We start from the raw sequence: 18870 nt of genomic DNA, 5'->3' as shown, positions 1-18870 counted from the left end.
AATTTTTATTTCTATCAATATGCCCTGATACTGATGTTGGTCCATCAGCCACAATTTGAGAATCATTGGTATCTAGAAAATCACCTTTTTGTATTATAAAACCATTGTTAGTTTGCTGATTTTGGCAAACATTTCCATGTATATTAAGCAGTTTAATGTCAATGTAGGCCAGGCAAAGTCATGGGTATTTAATTTAGAAAACACCTGTGGAGCTTCCATTGCTAAGATCAGTCTTGACTCTTTGCCTCGTATTTTCTTTATGTGGGGTAACCTCCAGCAGGCATCATTCCCTTCAGCAACCCATTTGATTGTCATAGTTTCGGTTCCTCCAGAGGTGGACTTTGAGACAAGGATTCTAGTGCAACAGCTGTTTGGAAAGTTTTGAAGATATTGATAAGAACACAAGGCCTTTTCACCGCTGGAGCAAAGCCTGTTTCCTTATTTATTAGCATATGTGCATAAATTAACTTGCAGAGATATTTGTGAATAAACTCATAAAAGCATATATGCACACACACATATTTTATCTTATTCTTTTGTCCTCATAAATAGTTGAAAAGCCTATACATTATTTTGCAGCTTAGGAAAGGAACGGAATGCACCCCAACTTCCATGAAAAAAAAATGTAACATATTTCTTTGAACATGAGGGTGTGGAGAGCCAAAGGAGTGCAGTGTGGGCAGTCGAAGTAGTGTAGGACACATGGGGTGGATTTATGGGGAACAGAAAAGACTCATGGTCTAGAACAAATACTCAGGGATAAAATGAATAACCCTACTTCAACCTTTAGACTAGAAAAGAGGCCCTTTGGCTTGAGGGAGAGAAAGAGAGCTGGAGAAATGATAAGAACACTGATATTGAGAACCCCAGGACCCTTCTACTGGGTTCAGTCCTGGGAAAGTGGCTGGACTGCCGAGAAGAAACAGCAGTGGGTCAGGGACTTTAGCTGCAGGATGGTTCTCGTGTGCCTAGAATGGCAGGGAAGCAGTGGAGATAGGCCCTGAGTCTGAAGAACACGAGGACAGGGTCTGTCTCAATGACCCACGGCCAACTCACATGAACCAAAAATCTAGGGCAGGGCAGGGTGACAGACATCTCAGCTTACATGGATAGATGACTTTGGGGATCTGGATTTCTGTCCTGTTGCTACTTTGGCACTACATAAGTCTCTTGGAAATTATGCTATCTTAAACTGCAACTGAGTCATTCATACAAAAGGTAAAGAAAGTTATATTCACTTGACAGTTGAGTTTGTGGCTAGAGATTCAAGCCTGAGACCAGGTAAGTTATGCTATGGAGTTTGAGGGCCACATGGAAGTGTGCCTTTGTCCATTGGTGACCCACAGGTGACAGTGACGGGTTCTCAGAGAAGGTCACCTTCCCGGAGGGGTTAAGGCTTGAGTTAGGGGATAATAGATAAATATATATTCAATATATCTTATAGATAAACATATTAATGATATTTCCATTTTTAAACATGATTTTGCCAAATGCAGTTTTGCCAATTACAATATTTTCCAGGACCGTAAGCCTGTGCCTAGTGAAAAATTACTAGAGATTCATTTCATATGTAACACCATTCCTCTCTTTCTAACAATTTTATGCATCATTAAGGCCAAGATCAAGTTCTTTTTCTCCAAAACTTAGCTGGCAGGCCAAGCCCATGCTATTCTTTTTCTCCCCTCTTGGCTGTTTGGAAAGATTGCCAGTTCTGCACATTTTAACACTTTCGATCATGCATTGTGTAGTTTTGTTCTCTCATCAATTCATTTGAGTTATTCTTGTACCTCTGTGGAGGTTTCACTGAGTAGATATTCTCAAAGGTGAGGACCAGTCAAGGTTCCACTTAAAAGAAAAAAAAAAAGTTTTTCTAATTCTCACTAAGATCTTGTGTGTATTGAAGCTGCTCTAAGTGCTATGCAGCTATTATTGTAGCCCGTATAGTAGGTGCTATTATTATCCCTGTTTTACAGATGAACACACATAGATTGAGTCAAGAACCCACTGAAGACAATCATCAGAGCTGAGAAAATGAACTAAGAAAAAGATGCATGTGGCTGTAATTAGAAGACAGACAATTTGCCTGCTCTCATTTGGCTGAGCATTTTAAAAATCCTTTTCAATAAGTAAGTATTGAATGTTAACATGAGAACCTCTGTGTGGGTTGGTTATCATTTCTTCTATATAGGTTATGCTGAAGTTAATGGTCTAGTAACCATTTAATGGCTGGACCTTGCCATTCTCAATAGATCATTTTGCACAAGTCCCCAGCAGGTGGTGCTATAACTGGCAAGCGGCTTCAGGCATGCCCCATTGCTCTCAGAGTGAATTTCCCTATGTCCCTTGGGAGCCTGGGGCGGTGGGGTGGGGGTGGGGTGTTCCTTGCAGAGAAGGCTCTTACTCCTATCTGTCTAAGCACATGTTACCCACACAGGCCCTCCTCTGGCCCATCTCTGTGCTGCTGTGTTTGAATTGCTTCCCATTCAGCCCACTGGGGGACAGTCCTAGGGTTATAGGGATAGTCAAACACATGACAACCAGCCCAGCACTGGACAGATGAGGTTGAGACTGGTTTATTTATCACACACACTCATGGCCTGGGGAGAAAGACACTGTGCCACACAGGGCCACAACGGAGTTGAACTTGGGAACAGAGGCTGTGGGAGGCAGGCTCTGTGGTATCAAGAAGATAGGGGGGCTCCTGGTTCACACAGGGGATGTGGTTAGTTTGTCTGAAATGTTTTATGGGCTGGGGGGGAACTAAGACTACCCACGCAGGGATAAGGAGGAGCTGCACCTGGTCCATTTGGTGACAAGGGTCTTTTGGCAAGGGATTCTTTTTTTTGTTTGTTTTCTGAGATAGAATCTTGCTCTGTTGCCCAGGCTGGAGTACAGTGGTTTGATCCTGACTCACGGCAAACTCCACCTCATAGGTTCAAGCAATTCTCCTGTCTCAGCCCCCTGAGTAGCTGGTATTACAGGTGCACACCACCACGCTTGGCTAATTTTTGTATTTTTAGTAGAGACGTGGTTTTGCCGTGTTGGCCAGGCTGGTCTCGAACTCCTGACCTCGTGATTGCCCGTCTCGGCCTCCCAAAGTGCTGGGATTACAGGTGTGAGTCACCATGCCCGGCCAAGGGATTCTTATCCATGGTGTGAAGGGAGAGGAGAACTTGTGGTTAGGACATTCCAGGCCCTCCCAGTTCTGCCATGTATCAAGGCAGCAATTAATATTGAATCTTATTGTTAGGCCTTAAACCACATGCTGTTGTATGGCCCCACATGAATGTTCTTGCTTTATGTCTATATTTCTATTCTAATTTTTTTTGTGTGTGTGTGTAGAGATGGGGACTTGCTATGTTGCTCATGCTGGCCTTGAATTCATGGCATTAAGAGATCCTCCTGCTTTGGCCACCTAAAGTGCTGGGATTTTTAGGTGTGAGCCACCATGCCTGGCCTAAAAATTTTTTTTTTTTTGAGTTGGGGTCTTACTGTGTTTCCCAGACTGGTCTCAAACTCATGGGCTCAAGCAATCCTCCTACTTCAGTCTCCCAAGTAGCTGAGATTACAGGTGTAGGCCACTATGTCTGGCTATTACTATTATTATTATTATTTTATTTATTTATTTATTTTTTGAGGTGGTGTCTTGCTCTGTCGCCCAGGCTGTAGTGCAATGGCATGATCTCGGCTCAGTGCAACCTCTGCCTCCTGGGTCTAAGTGATTCTCCTGCCTCAGCCTCCTGAGTAGCTGGGATTGCAGGCACCTGCGTCATGCCCGACTAATTTTTGTATTTTTGTAGAGATGGGGTTTCGGAAAGTGCTTGCACTTAGAATAGAAGACACTCAATGAACAGTAACTATTATCATCATTCATCACTAATTTAATGCTAATTAGTATTATTTCATGCAGCATGTTCTCAGACCAACATTGACAAAGGCCATTCAAATAAATTGATACTTTCCTTTTGACTGATGGTGACAACAAGATTGCAAGCCAATAGGTGCTCCAACAGGCATGACCCTCATCTCTGAAAAACATAAAATACACAATTATGTTTTCATGCTAACGAGGACTGAGAAGTAGTAATCTTTAATTTTTTTCTTTTTTCGTGTGGTGACATCTACTAACCTCCATCTAGCATTCTGTGGTGGGAAGATCCCACAATGACACTTCAGTCTGTGGTTAGATGTGAACCTGTGGGCAAACTGAAGCTTGTCACTTCTGTCAAATACATATAACTGAGAGAGAAGTACCAATTTAACTTGGGGTATGCTTTCTGCTTTTTACATACAAAAAAATTCTTTAAGGAGGATGTAGAGCTAGAACAAAGAAAAAAATTATGTTGCAATTTGGGATTTAGTACTGTATTGATAAAGAACACGAGAAGAAAAGGGGAGTATTTTATAATTTACTAAGATATAGTTCTCAGCATCCTATTTCTCTTTAACCATAAAAACAGTTTCCCTTTAGGAAACACACCCATGGAATGCATATTTTTTCTTATTTCAAAGCCTAGAGAAAGTTTGCTTTTCCTAAACCGTCACGTGTATGTCTTTAGCCATCCTGTTGGGAAGCTATCCATTTTTACTTAGTGGTAGTTTTCCTTAACTACCATTTTTGTCTTCTATCTTAAGTCAAGGTCTTATTATACTTCTTTTAAGCTTATTTGTTTTAAATTCGTTCTCTCTCTCCCTCTCTCTATACATGTAACACATATTATATATATTATAGCATAATGTCCTTCAGGTTCATCCCTGTTGTCACAAAGGGCAGGGTTTTCTTCTTTTTAAAGGCTGAGTAGTATTCCATTGTGTATACATACCACATATATACCACATTTTCTTCATTCATTCATCTGTTGCTGGACAGTTACATTGATTTCACATCTTGGCTCTTATGTATAATGGTGCAATGAACATTAGAGTGCTGATATGTCTTTGAGTATCTGGGGTTCTTAGACCTTTTCTAAGGCTGTGTCCAACTCCACTCCTCTTGCCCCCTCCTAGCAGGGAAGTCTTAGAATTTGATCCTGCAAAGCCAGGCCAGGTGCTGAGAGCCTCCTGTTTATTTTCCCTAGGGCAGTGTCCTGAAGAGTTCAGTGTTGTGCAGCATCTCCCATAGCAGCAGAGTCAAGCTGGCCTCTACACTCCTCCCCTGCTATTGAGATCCTCATGCTATCTGTGAGAGCCTGTGCACTCCATGCACAGGGATGTGCCATCCGTGGTGGGAGCATGTCAGGTTTTGGGGGTGCCCATTGGCTGGTGGGGGAGCTCTGTAAGCAGTTTATTCTGCAGGGTTTGTGGGCAAGACTACTTCCAGAGTCAGTAACCTGGTTAGCAGGATCCTTGGCTGGTTGTTGAGAACTGCATGCCAATTGCTGTCTGCTGCCACCCCTGCTCCTAGCTGGGTGCCACCCCTGCTCCTGAATAGATGATTCACCAGTGCTTATCCCCTCATTGTTCTGAGTGAAGCAAGACAGAAGTGGTCCTTCTGGACTGTGTCCCATAAAACTGGGGAGTCTTGCATTCCTTTTACTCTGACTTTTCCTCATGAGAGAGAGCACAGGCCCAGGAGACCTATCTCAGCATAGGTCTGTGCTGCCTTGGGGAAAGGGTAAAGTAGATAAAGGGAGACTGTTTTTCTTACCCTCTTTAATTCATCCACTCTAGGAATTTTTTTCTCCACCAGGTGCTAGAACCTCTCAGTTAGACTCTAGGGTTCCTGCCATTTTGGGTTATCTATGGATGATTACCAAAATGGGTGTTTCTTGGTGGGGGGGATGAGAGCTGGCATCTCCTATTCTGCCATCTTGTTGGACTCGTTTTTGCTGAGTTGGACATTTGGGCTGTGTTTGGGAACTGATGACATGGGTTGTTGATGAGATTGAATGTGGGGGAACAGGGGAGAGGTGAAGTAGATGGGAAAAACTTGAGCAAAAACTTGAGCAAAGAAAAGAAATATCTCATAGGGATTTAAAAAATTGTGCTTTTTCTTTAGTGTGTGATTCAATATTTCCTCAGTCTCCCCAAGAAATCTTTGGTAAAAGTCAACACTAAGTACTAATGCATGTGGAGGTGGATGTGCTCCTGGGCCAGGGACAAAGCCCTGATTATTGCCTCAGGAATGAGGGCTGGGTTCTCTGTGGGAGGCTCACTACCTCTGGATGACCTCAAGAGTCAAGGTCTATCTTTCTCCAAGCAGTCCCCTCGGATAGCCCTAGAGAGAGAGAGATGACGATCCTCTTCTGAGTTTTGAAAGCGCTGAACTCATCGGAAGGCGGTGCTCTAAGCCTGTGGTCTGAAATGATGGATTAATGTATCTGGCTCACCCACTAGAGTACGAATTATTTGATGGCAGGATCTGGGCTTTCTTGCTCCTGTATCCCCGGTTTTGACCAGTGATAGGCCTGGAAGAGGTGCCTGGTAAATGGTGGAAATGATGTGTCTGGTCCAGTTCTACAAATAGCATCTTCGGTATATTTGCTGTTAGTATTGGTGTAATATATTAACATAATCCTGATGTAGAACATTTAAGGGAGCCATACTAGGCAGCTCTGAGATCTTCCTGGCCAAGCTATCTAGGGCCATAATGCTATTGGCTAAGACTTTCCGTAGTTTGACATTTTGCTTATGGGTCTAATAACAATGTTCACCTCTTTTTGTGGCAGCTAGAAAGCTATATTTTTCTTGGCTGCTGACCTGCTTATCTCATTTGGGAACTTGGGATCCAATTAGGCCTGAGGATGTGCAGACGAAGGAGTGAGGCTATAACCAGGTCAGCCTTTCTCTTGAAATAGTCATGAAAAAAAACTCCTAAGCAAAATAGCTGTGAAAAATGTTTTAAGATACAATAGGAATAAGCTAAGGAGAGAAATGAATCTTTAGCTATAAGTAGAGGGGTAAAAAGGGCAAAACCAGGTGTTTGTTCAGTAGAATGATACTTGCCACCCAACTGAGAGAGGTAGGGGTTAAGGGTGTGTGTGTGTGTGTGTGTGTGTTTGTGTGTGTGAGTGAGTGTGTGTGTGTGTATGTGTGGCCACAGACTTGGCCTTTCTGGCTTTCTTCTCAGTAAAATCGGGATAAAACTTTTTTAGGGTGAGATTTCTGAGGGTGCTATAGTTGGTTTTTGCTCAAGCATACAAGATAGCTTCTTACTTGGCTGATTTGAGGATTCCCTGATGCTGTAATTTCTATATCAGTGTTCAGTATATAAAATGACCATAGGAGGGTGAAAGTGTAGTGCAGTAGTTAGAATCCTGGGCTTTGGAATCAGACAGAGAGATTTGTGATGTGATATTTGGGTAGCCTTCTACTTAAAGAGCAAAGTTCTTCTTAATTAACTTATATCACATTAGACATTTATGTCGTGGGCACTTCATGGAGTTTGAATCAGGACAAATATTAATAATATATCTATCTTCCAGGCTCATGTCTCAGTTCTGTGACCTTGAGTAAGTTTCTTAGCCTCTGTGAAACCTGGTGACACGGCTTGGACGTTTGTCCCCTCCAAATCTCATGTTGAAAGATGAGATACCCAGTGTTGGAGATGGGGCCTGGTGGGAGGTGTTTGGGTTACTGGGGTGGACCCCTCATGAATGGCTTGGTGTTCTCCCCATGGTAATGAGTGGGTTCTCGCTCTGTGAGTTCATGTGAGAGCTGGTTGTTTAAAACAGCCTGGCATCTCTCTTGCTTCCACTCTCACCATGTGATACACAGGCTCCCACTTTGTCTTCTGCCATGATTGTAAGTTTCCTGAGGCCTCACCAGAAGCAGATGTCAGTGCTATGCTTTCTGTACCGCCTGCAGAATCATGAGCCACTTAAATCGCTTTTCTTCATAGATTACCCATTCTCAGGTATTCCTTTATGGCAACACAAATGAATTAACACACCCTATTTCCCAACCTGTAAAATGGGAGACATGGTTCCCTTTGTAGGGTTATTGTGGGATCAACTGAACAAAGGTGTGAAGCACAGAAAGTCCTGAGTAAGAAGCAGTGATGATGGTGGTGGAGGGGGTTGATGGCCACTGTGACAGAGGCAGATGTTTGCTACCCATTCTCTTTATTTTGTCTATTTCCTTAGGAAAACAGTCCCAGTGTAAGAGAGGGTGACAGTGAGCTTAGTGTAGACAACATTTTCCAGGCTCCCTTGTAGCTAGGTGTGAGCATGTGAGTATTTCTGACCATAATGTGAGTTGAAGTTGATGGGTAGAAAATTTATAAAGGCTTCTTAAAGGAGGGAGAGCCCATTTGTCCCTCCCTGATCTCTTCTTCCTGTTGCCTGGCATTCCGAGGTGAAGGCAAGTGCTCCAGCAGGCCATTTGCACCAGGCGATGACTTTGTGAATGAGCCACGCTCTGAGAGTGACAGAACAGGAAGATAAAAAAAGGCTGGGCCTCTCATCCAGCCTGGATGATTCCAGCTATTGGAGCACTTTACCAGAGCTTTAAGTTAAGTCATAGTTTTTTCTTTTCTTCATTTTATCTATAGCCAAACTTTGTTCTAATTGGCAGTGATAATGAGGATGATTTCTTTTTGGCTTTCAAGAGACTTATATTAATTTAGGGGGATTTTCCAAGGATTGCCTCTTGGTTGGTTGATTTCCAGCTGGGTAGTCAGCTAGAGAAAGGTTCTGAGGGAACTAGATGTAAGGCAAATCCTTGGGAGGGCAGAGGAGGATGTTGGGATAAAGAATGTGGATCAGAAAAGGGAGTTCAGGAAAACAGATTGCCAGCCCTGTACTTACCAATTGTGTCACCTTGGGCAAGGCCAATAGCACCCTCCCCAAGGGCTGCAGCGGGAATTAAATGAGAACATATTACATGACCTGGCTCATAGGAATGACTTTAAAACATTTATTTCTTTCTAGTGATTTACTAATATAGTCCTGGAAAGGACTTGTTCCTTGGGCATCAAAAAATATATATCCCTATTTTGCCTAGATTTGCAGTTTGACAAGCAGAGGGGCTGCTGTTTCTTCGTGGGAATTGCTTACTCACCTCGCACTCTGATCTCTCTTCCTGTTTGTGGCTCCTGACAGGCCTGGACCTGCCTGAGCTTGCCAGCCTCTGTGGGAGGTGGGAAGAGAAAGGGATGGATACCAGGCTTCAACTTTCATTCCAGTGCACGCTGGCATGCCTCAGCCCATCACAGAGCGGATGGCTTTTCTATTCCCTTGGGATGTTATGCTAAACACAATTACATACAGCATTTGACAACAGAGCTGGTAATGTATGTGCTGCTGGAATGGAGAAGGAGGAGGGTAATTGGGATGAATATCAATGTAATCTGAGAAGACACTGAATTTTCTCATCCCTTTCGGGAATCAGAGGCTGGCTTTGGAAGGGAGAATGTTAATTGGGATAAATATCAATGTAATCTGAGAAGACACTAAATTTTCTCATCCCTTTCAGGAATCAGAGGCTGGCTTTGGAAGGGAGAATGTTAATTGGTCACTTGGTGGATTGATTTAAAACCCGCCTGCCTTTAGTGGGGATGCATTATCCATTATTCCTCTCAGGATGGTCTGGTTTGGGGGAGGTGGTGTGTTTGTTGGGGGAGTGGGCAGAAATCAGTATCAGATTCAACTTGCAAACGTTTGGTGAAATTGCTGACTTACTACTTGTGAGATCTCGAGACTTATTACAGCTCTATGAATCTCAACTTCGTTATTAGTAAATGAGAGGTAATAACGCTGTCTCACGAGGCTCTTCTGAGGGTTACATGAGATAAATTATACAAAGCCCCCTGTCCAAAGGTGCTCCCAGTGGTAGGTGGTCAAAATTCGTTTGCTTCCTCCCATATAGTTGAAGGACACACTTCATTCCTATCAGCCTTTGTGAAGACGTATCTTCTGACAGTTTTAATAGTGACAGAAGGGGTTCCTTCCACTATATTATTAAAGAAGGCTGCTGCGCTGTTTGGCTTCACCACAAGTGAGCTTCATTTTGGGGAACAGTTGTGAGTGTGTGTGTGAATTCAAACATCTTATAGTTCCTGTTTTTTTCTCCCCAGTAATTTAAAAATAACATTGCATGCCATTATCTCTTCAGTGCAGTCTCTCCTTTTTCTTCCTGAGAGTGATGCTCTGAGATCCAGGCCATCTTCCCAGAGTGATGCTCTGAGATCCAGGCCAAGTTCTCAAGCAGGGTCTTTCCCTCCTTGGATTACTTTCAAGGCAGTCTGAAAAAAAAAAAAAAAAGATCCAAATCTCAGCTCTTAGAAGGGTAAGAAATAGGAATCTCAGATTTTTCTTTTTTCTTCTCCCCCACCGTACGATATCTCCAGGCTTCATAGAGACAGATCTGGGCTCTGGGCTGTTGTTTCTGTTTGGGTTCCATGAATGGCCTTTCTTTATGGGTGGCACATAAACACCAGCCCAGAAAAGAAATTCATCTTTGGAGAAAATCCCTCAAATAGGCCTTACTTTCTCTCTCTCTCTTTTTTTTTTAGATGGAGTTTCATTCTTGTCACCCAGGCTGAAGTGCAGTGGTATGATCTTGGCTCACTGCAACCACCGCCTCCTGGATTCGAGCGATTCTCCTGCCTCAGCCTCCTGAGTAGCTGGGATTACAGATGCCCGCCACCATGACTGGCTAATTTTTGTGTTTTTAGTAGAGACAGAGTTTCGCCGTGTTGGCCAGGCTGGTCTCGAACTTCTGACCTCAGGTGATCCACCTGCCTTGGCCTCCCAAAGTGCTGGGATTACAGGCATGAGCCACTGCCCCCGGCCTTTGTTTCTTATCTGATTCTCAGGCCCTGGAGGCTGTCACTGCTTTGTGGGCTTGGGTTTGGGTTTACCCTTTGCTCTCCTATCTCTCCTTAGTCTTCTTTGGCTCTTCACTTTGCTCTCCAGCTGATTTCTTCCCGCAGCCTGAGGTTTAGGTATTATCAGCTCTGTCTTGGTGCAACAACAGTCGTCCTCTGACCTCCAAGAAGGGTGAGGAATTTGGGCTGATCCAGGCCCTGCTGAAGGCTCAGAAGACCCTTATTCCACAGAGTGATTGAAGATGTCTTGTCTAAACCTTCGGCCCCAGGCCCAGCCTGCAGGAGGCAGAGGCTGGGCAGGGGAAGTGATGGTCTGGCTCACTTTTTTTGTGAGACATAGGCCACTTAGGATGTAGTCTTTTAACCCAGGCAAAGTCAATGCTCACTTATGTTTCTTTTCATGGCTGCTTTGCTACAGTTACTGCATAGCAGGTGCTTAGTTTGTTTGTGGCAAAAAAGTAGAATTGAAATCTCTGTGCTCAAGTCCAGTGGCTCCAATCTGTGCTTTATTATTGGAAATGGAGCCTCCTCCTGCTCTGGGGTTCCTGAGTTAAAGCCAAGGCACTTGGACCAGCGGCACTGCTGGCTGGCTGGGATTGCTCAAATTTGTTCTGGCTCACCTGGTGTGGCTCTTAGTTTCCTGTCCATGTTAATTATGTTCTCTACAGCCCCTGGAGCCAGGTGTTTTCCTACTTGTCTGAATGGGTGATGTCCTCTGGCAAACCCATCAAGAAAGCTTTCTTCATTGCTCTACCTCACAGTTGATCTCTGCTCCAGACTTTGTGCCTTTTGGCTCCCATTCTTCCCAGTTCCTCCTCATCTCACTTCTGTCATTTTTCCAGGCTTAGCCTGGATATTGTTCCACAGTGCCCTGTCAGGGTTTCTCCACGTGGCAATAGGACCCAAGAAGCCTTGTGGGTTTGGGGCTTCAATGCTTCCCCTTGCCTGCCTCGTCATCTTGGCTTTATAGAATGTTTAATTTCTATAAAGTGTATGGGAGTTCTTGGTGAAGGCTGGGTGAATAGGTCTATCCTGAATGTAGGAGAATCTTTAGGGAATTATAGGAGTTTTCCAAAGACAGAGTTGGAGATTACATAATTGTAACCTGCATCTCTTATGCTTATGCTGCATTTACTTCAGTCAACCATGACCTAATCAATCAACTGGCTCACCAATCAATCAATTAGATAACAGAGATTTATTGAGTTTCTGCTGTGTGCTCAGCCATGTGTTTAGGTCCCTGAGGAACACAGAATAAGGAAAAAATGGCTGTGCTGCGAGCCATTTACAATTGAGTTCAGGAGAAACAACGAGCTTTCATGTCCCTACAGTAAACCCCACCAGGCAGTTGCTAACTGGCTGCTGCATTCTGTGTGTGTATGGAGAGAGATGGGGGGCAGGAACACCTGCCATGGAGAGGTAGTGTGGTGACGTGAAGCCAGCCTGGGTTTCAGAATCGGAGGAACCAAGTTTGAGTCCCAATTCCCCCTCTTACAGTTGTAGGGCTTTGAATCCCAAATCACTAACAGAAAACATTTATTGAGGTCTTTCTGTGCTCATCACCTAGCTGCAAGTGGGATTGCAGTGGAAGGCAAGCGGGTCACCCACCCGTAAGATACAGTCTTAACAGAGATGACGAGACAAGACAGCAGATGACAAAATCCTCCTTCTGTGTTAGCCCCAGAATGGATGAAGGGGAGCCTATGACTGTGAACGTATGTCCCACCAGATTGATACAGAGAAGGGATTTATGGCGCTCTGGTGTGGGTTTGAATGAAAGACTATCCCATTTATGGAGCTCCTGCCATATTTCAGGAAGCAAGCAAATGACTATATGTGAATTCCTACTCTGTGTTAGCTTCTGAAAATCCATCACCTGGGTAATACTCTTCACGATCAGGTGTGGTTATGCATTTTTTTAGATGAGAAAATTGAGGTTCAAAGAAAGAAAATAAATTGCCCAACATCAAAAACGAATAAATTGGTGAAGTTCGGATTCCAACTCACACTGCTTGGACACCATTGCTAATTTTGCATGGTTTATTTTGTCTTCACATCATTTCCCCATTTGCAGATTAGGCCATCAAGACAGAGCGAGGTTAAGATTTTAAATGATCCTATTCAGAGCTGGGATCCACACTCAATCTGTCTGATTCTAAAGCCTGAGACTGTGATCAACATAAACATATGTGTGCAGGCATACAATGTAATAAAAGAAGGCCTGAGGCTGTTCCTGTACACAAGCTTGAGGAGTTGTGGGGAGAATTAGAATGTGAAAGAAATGGTTGCCATGGATGAGAAATCTAGCCTAGCAGTTTAAATGGAAGGGACCTCCCGTTATACAAAACAGCCCTAAATTAGTTTAAACTAGTGCTTCTAAAATCTAATCTGCCTACCAATCACCAGGGGATCTTGTACAAATGCAGATTGTGACCCAGTAGGTCTGGGATAGAGTCTGACGTTCTGTATTTCTATTTCTCTCTCTCTCTCTCTCATATATGTATATATATATCTCATATAAATATATATCATATATATCTCATATAAATATATATCATATATATCTCATATAAATATATATCATATATATATATGAGAGAGAGAGGTAGTCTTGCTCTGTCACCCAGGCTGGAAGATCTTGGCTTACTGCAACCTCCGCCTCCTGAGTTCAAGCAATTCTCGTGCCTAAGCCTCCCCAGTAGCTGGGACTGCAGGCACCCGTCACCAGGCCAAGCTAATTTTTGTGTTTATTGTAGAGACGGTGTTTCACCATGTTGCCCAGGCTGGTCTCAAATGCCTGGCCTTAAGTGATCCACCTGCCTCAGCCTCCCAAAGTGCTGGGATTATAGGTGTGCGCCACCGCACCCCACCAGAGGTTCTGTATTTCTAACAAGCTGCTGGTCCATGAACCACACTTTGAGTTGCAAGGGTCTAAATTAAGTTTCTCACCCTGGACTCTATTATTTTGGGCCAGATAATTCTTTCTTGTGAGAATGTTTAGCAGCATTTCTGGCCTTTTCCCACTAGATGTCAGCAGCACCATCCCCCATTTGTGATGACCAAAAATGTCTCCTGACATTGCAAAATGTCCTTTAAGGGGCACAGCCTTTGCCAGGAAAGAACCATGTGTCTAAACCAGTGGTTCCCAAAGCTTGTCTGTACATTGGAATCATCTGTGGAGCTTCGAAACTCCTGGTGCTTGTGTCCTGCCTAACAGATTGCTGTTTACTTAACCTGAAATATGGCTGGGTCAATTTCAAATGTTTACATGCTTTCCCAGGTGATTCTAATGTGCAGACAAATTTGGCAACCCCTGGTCTAAGTTCAAACTCTGGACCTATCAGCTTATTCTCTTTTTGCTTCCAAGAAGCTGCCGCACCTAATACTCAGAACTGCCCCTGGCTGATCGGGCACCTGGGATGGGAAGAAAGGTTTCCAGGCTTCACTCATCACACAGAAAACCCAGCACAGAGTTGGCTTAAATCCCCCAGTAAGGAAGAGCAGAAAGAAATCACACAGATCTGGGATGGAGTTAGCCCTCATCCATCATGCTGTCTGGGGCTGCTTTGCATACAGAAGCACTATTTGTTTTAATCTTCAAGAATCCCATTTTGAGCTGATGATCTCCCATAGGTTTTATAAACGCCTGTGCCATGTTTTGGCTCCCTTCCCTCCCTCTCCCAGACTCTTGATAGAATCAATCTTTATTCCTCTCATACCTAGAGGCCAGGATAATAGTCTAATGCTTGTCTGAAGTTTGGACTGAGCAGGTGCTTGGAGGTAGAGATTCTTTGCTAGGTAGGATGTCACTCAGTGGACCATGCAAAGAATATCTATTTTTAGTTTTCTTCTCAGCTGAGCATGTGCATGTTTATGTGCACTTGTATGTGCTGTAGAAATTGTCTTGCTAAGGTTATTCCCATCTAAAGCCAAGTATATTTTGCTGTCTGCTAAGCCGTGCTGTGAATGTGGACAAAACAAACCCACACTCAGGTTCTCAGTTAGGAATTGCTGCTTAAAGACTCAACCCTTGTCATATGAGCTTCTGCTTCTAGGGAAATTAACAGAGGAAGAATAGACCCTTAGGGCCATTATCCCCACTACCTGTTGCCTGACATCTACTTCTGCTTTCTCTCCCTTGGTAGTACAAGAGAGAAGAGACTGAATTGTGATGGCTGGAACCATGGATGAGAGAACAACACACGCCCATCAGAAAATGTGCCTGGAGCACCTCCTGGGTGGCAGCCTGTTGCAGCAGCATTCATAAGTCTGGGGACATACAGTCTGGGATAGGTGTCCAGGTATATTCTGCTATCAATATTGCTAGAAAGTTACCAAAACACCCTGAGCCTCAACTTCTTTATTGGTAAGTGGAAAGAATAATAACACCTATGGCTTGTCATAAAGATTATATAAGAATAAAATGTAATGTTTACTGAACACTACTTATTATGGTCAATACTGAGGGTCAACTTGATTGGATTGAAGGATACAAAGTATTGATCCTGGGTATGTCTGTGAGGATGTTGCCAAAGGCGATTAACATTTGAGTCAGTGGCCTGGGAAAGGCAGACCACCCTTAATCTGGGTGGGCACAATCTAATCAGCTGCCAGGGCAGCTAGAATATAAGCAGGCAGAAAAATGTGAAAAGAGAGACTGGCCTAGCCTTCTAGACTACATCTTTCTCCTGTGCTGGATGCTTCCTGCCCTTGAATATCGGACTCCAATTTCTTCAGTTTTGGAACTCAGACTGGCTCTCCTTGCTCCTCAGCCTGCCAACGGCCTATTGTGGGACCTTGTGATTCTGTGAGTTAATACTTAATAACCCCTCCTTTATCTGGCTATATCTATATCTATATCTATATCTATATCTATCTATATCTATATCTATTACATTAGTTCTGTCCCTTTAGAGAACCCTGACTAATACAGATTTTGGTAACAGGAGTGGTTCTAAAGGAACAGAATATTAAGGATGGAGTTATTTCGTTGGTTTTGGGATTTCTGGAGTTGGCTGCTTCAAATGATTAGACCCCAAAATGCTAAGGACTCTACTTCTAATAGTATGGAGGACACTGAGAGTTCTTGGAGTGAACTGTGTAGAGAGTTATGCAAAATAAACACATTTGACACTCCTGATTTGCCGCTCATGAGAGGCAAAGAGTTTAGTGACCTTATACATAATACCTTTGACTATATCTGGAGAGTCAAGGAACATAATGAAGCTGGTTGGTTGCTCCTAAGTTCAGTGGACAAAGTGATGAAAGAAAATGATAAACTCAGGGATTCTATCTGCCAGCTTCAGAAGGAGATACTGAGCCTCCAATCTGGTAGGATTGCCCTGAGTGAGAGTTTTATCTCCTGCAGAGAAAGAGCTAAAATTGTGGAAAAACAGGCACAAGCTCTTATGCGAATGGCTGACCTGCAGGCCATGAAAGACGCATGCAAAACCTCACCAGGTGTCTACTGTTAAAGTGAGGGCATTGATTAGAAAAGAATGGGAGCCTGCAAATTGGAATGGGGATATGTGGGAGGACCCTGATGAAGCTGGGGAAACAGAGTTTGTAAACTCTGATGAACCTTTTTTGCCAGAAAAAAGGTTTCTTTTTGCCAGCTTCCCCATCCCCAGTAGTGGCAACATCCCCTCCCCGACCCATGCTGCCATCAGCCTTTCCACCTTTGTCTGAGGAGATAAACCCTGCGTGGCCTGAGGCAACAGTGATGGCTTCCCCTGGGGCAGTTGTCAGGCAAGATAATTTGATTCTCCTCAGGAGCCACCCACAACACCCCTGTTTGCTTCTAGACCTATAGCTAGACTAAAGTCCTGGTGGACCCCTAGAGGTGAGTTTGAGGGTGTGACCCATGAGGAGGTGCACTACACTCAAAAAGAACTGCTTGAGTTTCCTAATTTATATAAACAGAAATCTGGAGAACAGGCATGGGAATGAATATTAAGGGTGTGGGATAATGGTGGAAGGAACATAGAGTTGAATCAGGCTGAATTTATTGAATTGGGCCCACTAAGTAGGGACTCTGCATTTATCATTTCAGCTTTGGGAGTTAAACAAGGTTCTAATAGTTTATTTGTTTGGTTAGCTGAAATATGGATTAAAAGATGGCCCACTCTGAGTGAGCTAGAAATGCCTGATCTCCCTTGGTTTAATGTAGAGGAAGGAATCCAAAGGCTTAAGAAGATTGGGATGGTGGAGTGGATTACTCTCTTTAGAGCTACTCATCCCAGCTGCGGGGGTCTAGAAGATATACCCTTGATCAATGACTCGTGAAATAGATTTGTACATCTTTGAAGAGCCTTGTAATTGCTCTTCTCTCTATGTCAGATCTAACAGTGGGAACCCCAGTCACTCAACCAAAAACTTTAAATACAATGGGAATAATTGGATCCCGAGGTGGCAGGGTCAAGTGGCAGCACTCAACCATCAAAGGCAAGGTGGGCGTAGCTACCATAATGAACAGCAGAGGCAAAGCGGCAATCAGAATAGTCTGACTCGTGTAGAGCTCTGGCATTGGCTAATTAATCACAGTGTTCCTAGAAGTGAAATTGATAGAAAGCCTACTTCTTATCAATAAATTCCTACTTAATTTCTATAAGCAGAAAACTTCTAGGTTGAATGGACAAAAGACTAATTTGAATTATAAAAACAGAGGATCAGGACCCCTCAGTCAATTTCCAGACTTGAGCTAGTTTACAGACCCAGGACCCGTTCAATGAAGGGGAGGCTGGGTCCCCTTAAGGAAGGACCCCACTACATTGCTGACAATTTATGGAGTGAATCTTTCTCCTATCCTTACCCAAGAAGAATTTCGGCTTTTTACCAGGGTAACTGTGCATTGGGGAAAGGGAAATGATCAGACATTTCAGGGACTACTGGCACTGGCCCTGAGCTGATGTTGATTCCAGAGGATCCAAAACATTATTGTGGTCCTCCAGTTAAAGTGGGGGCTTATGGAGGTCAGGTAATTAATGGAATTTTAACTTAGGTCCAACTTACAGCAGGTCCAGTGGGTCCCGGACTCATCCTGTGGTCATTTCCTCAGTGCCAGAATTAATAATTGGCACAGACATACTTAGCAGCTGGTAGAACCCCCACATTGGCTCCCTGAGTGGTAGGGTAAGGGCTACTATGGTGGGAAAGGCCAAATGGAAGCCATTAGAGCTGTCTCTACCTAGAAAAATAGTAAATCAAAAACAATATTGCATCCCTGGAGGGATTGCAGAGATTAGTGCCATTATCAAGGACTTGAAAGATGCAGGAGTAGTGTGATTCTCACCATATCCCTGTTCAACCCTCCCATTTGGCCTGTGCAGAAGACAGATGGATCTTGGAAAATGACAGTGGATTATTGTTAGCTTAACCAAGTGGTGACTCCAGTTGCAGCTGCTGTACCAGATGTGGTTTCATTGCTTCAGCAAATTAACACATCTCCTGGTACCTGGTATGCAGCCCTTGACTGGCAAATGCCTTTTTCTCCATTCCTGTCCATAAGGCCCACCAGAAGCAATTTGCCTTCAGCTGGCAAGGCCAGCAATGTACTTTTACTGTCCTACCTCAGGGGTATATCAACTCTCTGGCTTTGTGTCATAATCTTATTCAGTGAGATCTTGATCGCTTTTTGCTTCCACAAGATATCACACTGGTTCATTACATTGATCACATTATGCTGATTGGACTCAGTGATCAAGAAGTAGCAGACACACTGGACTTATTGGTGAGACATTTGTGTGCCAAAAGAAGGGAAATAAATCCGACTAAAATTCAGGGATCTTCTACCTTAGTAAAATTTCTAGGGGTCCAGTGGTATGGGGCCTGTCAAGATATTTCTTCTAAGGTGAAGGATAAGTTGCTGCATTTGGCCCCTCCTACAACCAAGAAAGAGGCACAATGCCTAGTGGGCCTATTGGATTTTGGAGGCAACATATTTCTCATTTGGGTGTGTTACTCTGGTCTATTTATCAAGTGACCCAAAAGGCTGCCAGTTTTGAGTGGGGTCCAGAACAGGAGAATGCTCTGCAGCAGGTCCAGGCTGCTGTGCAAGCTGCTTTGCCATTTGGGTCATATGACCCAGCAGATCCAATGATTCT

General features: G+C 43.7%; 1 long non-coding RNA gene across 1 annotated transcript in view; it reads left to right on the top strand.

Moving 5' to 3' along the window:
* The window catches only part of LOC131382953 (uncharacterized), a 50671-nt gene that overhangs the window by 17398 nt on the left and 14403 nt on the right, over positions 1–18870 (top strand). Inside the window, exons 3-4 of the long non-coding RNA XR_009212583.1 lie at positions 1974–2126; positions 14914–15134. This is a non-coding gene — a long non-coding RNA (uncharacterized LOC131382953). The remainder of the gene's footprint in view (positions 1–1973; positions 2127–14913; positions 15135–18870) is intronic.

Source organism: Hylobates moloch, unplaced genomic scaffold (genome assembly GCF_009828535.3).
Source record: "Hylobates moloch isolate HMO894 unplaced genomic scaffold, HMol_V3 SCAFFOLD_3, whole genome shotgun sequence".
Classification (NCBI taxonomy): domain Eukaryota; kingdom Metazoa; phylum Chordata; class Mammalia; order Primates; family Hylobatidae; genus Hylobates; species Hylobates moloch.
This window is presented reverse-complemented; position numbering and strand designations above follow the sequence as displayed.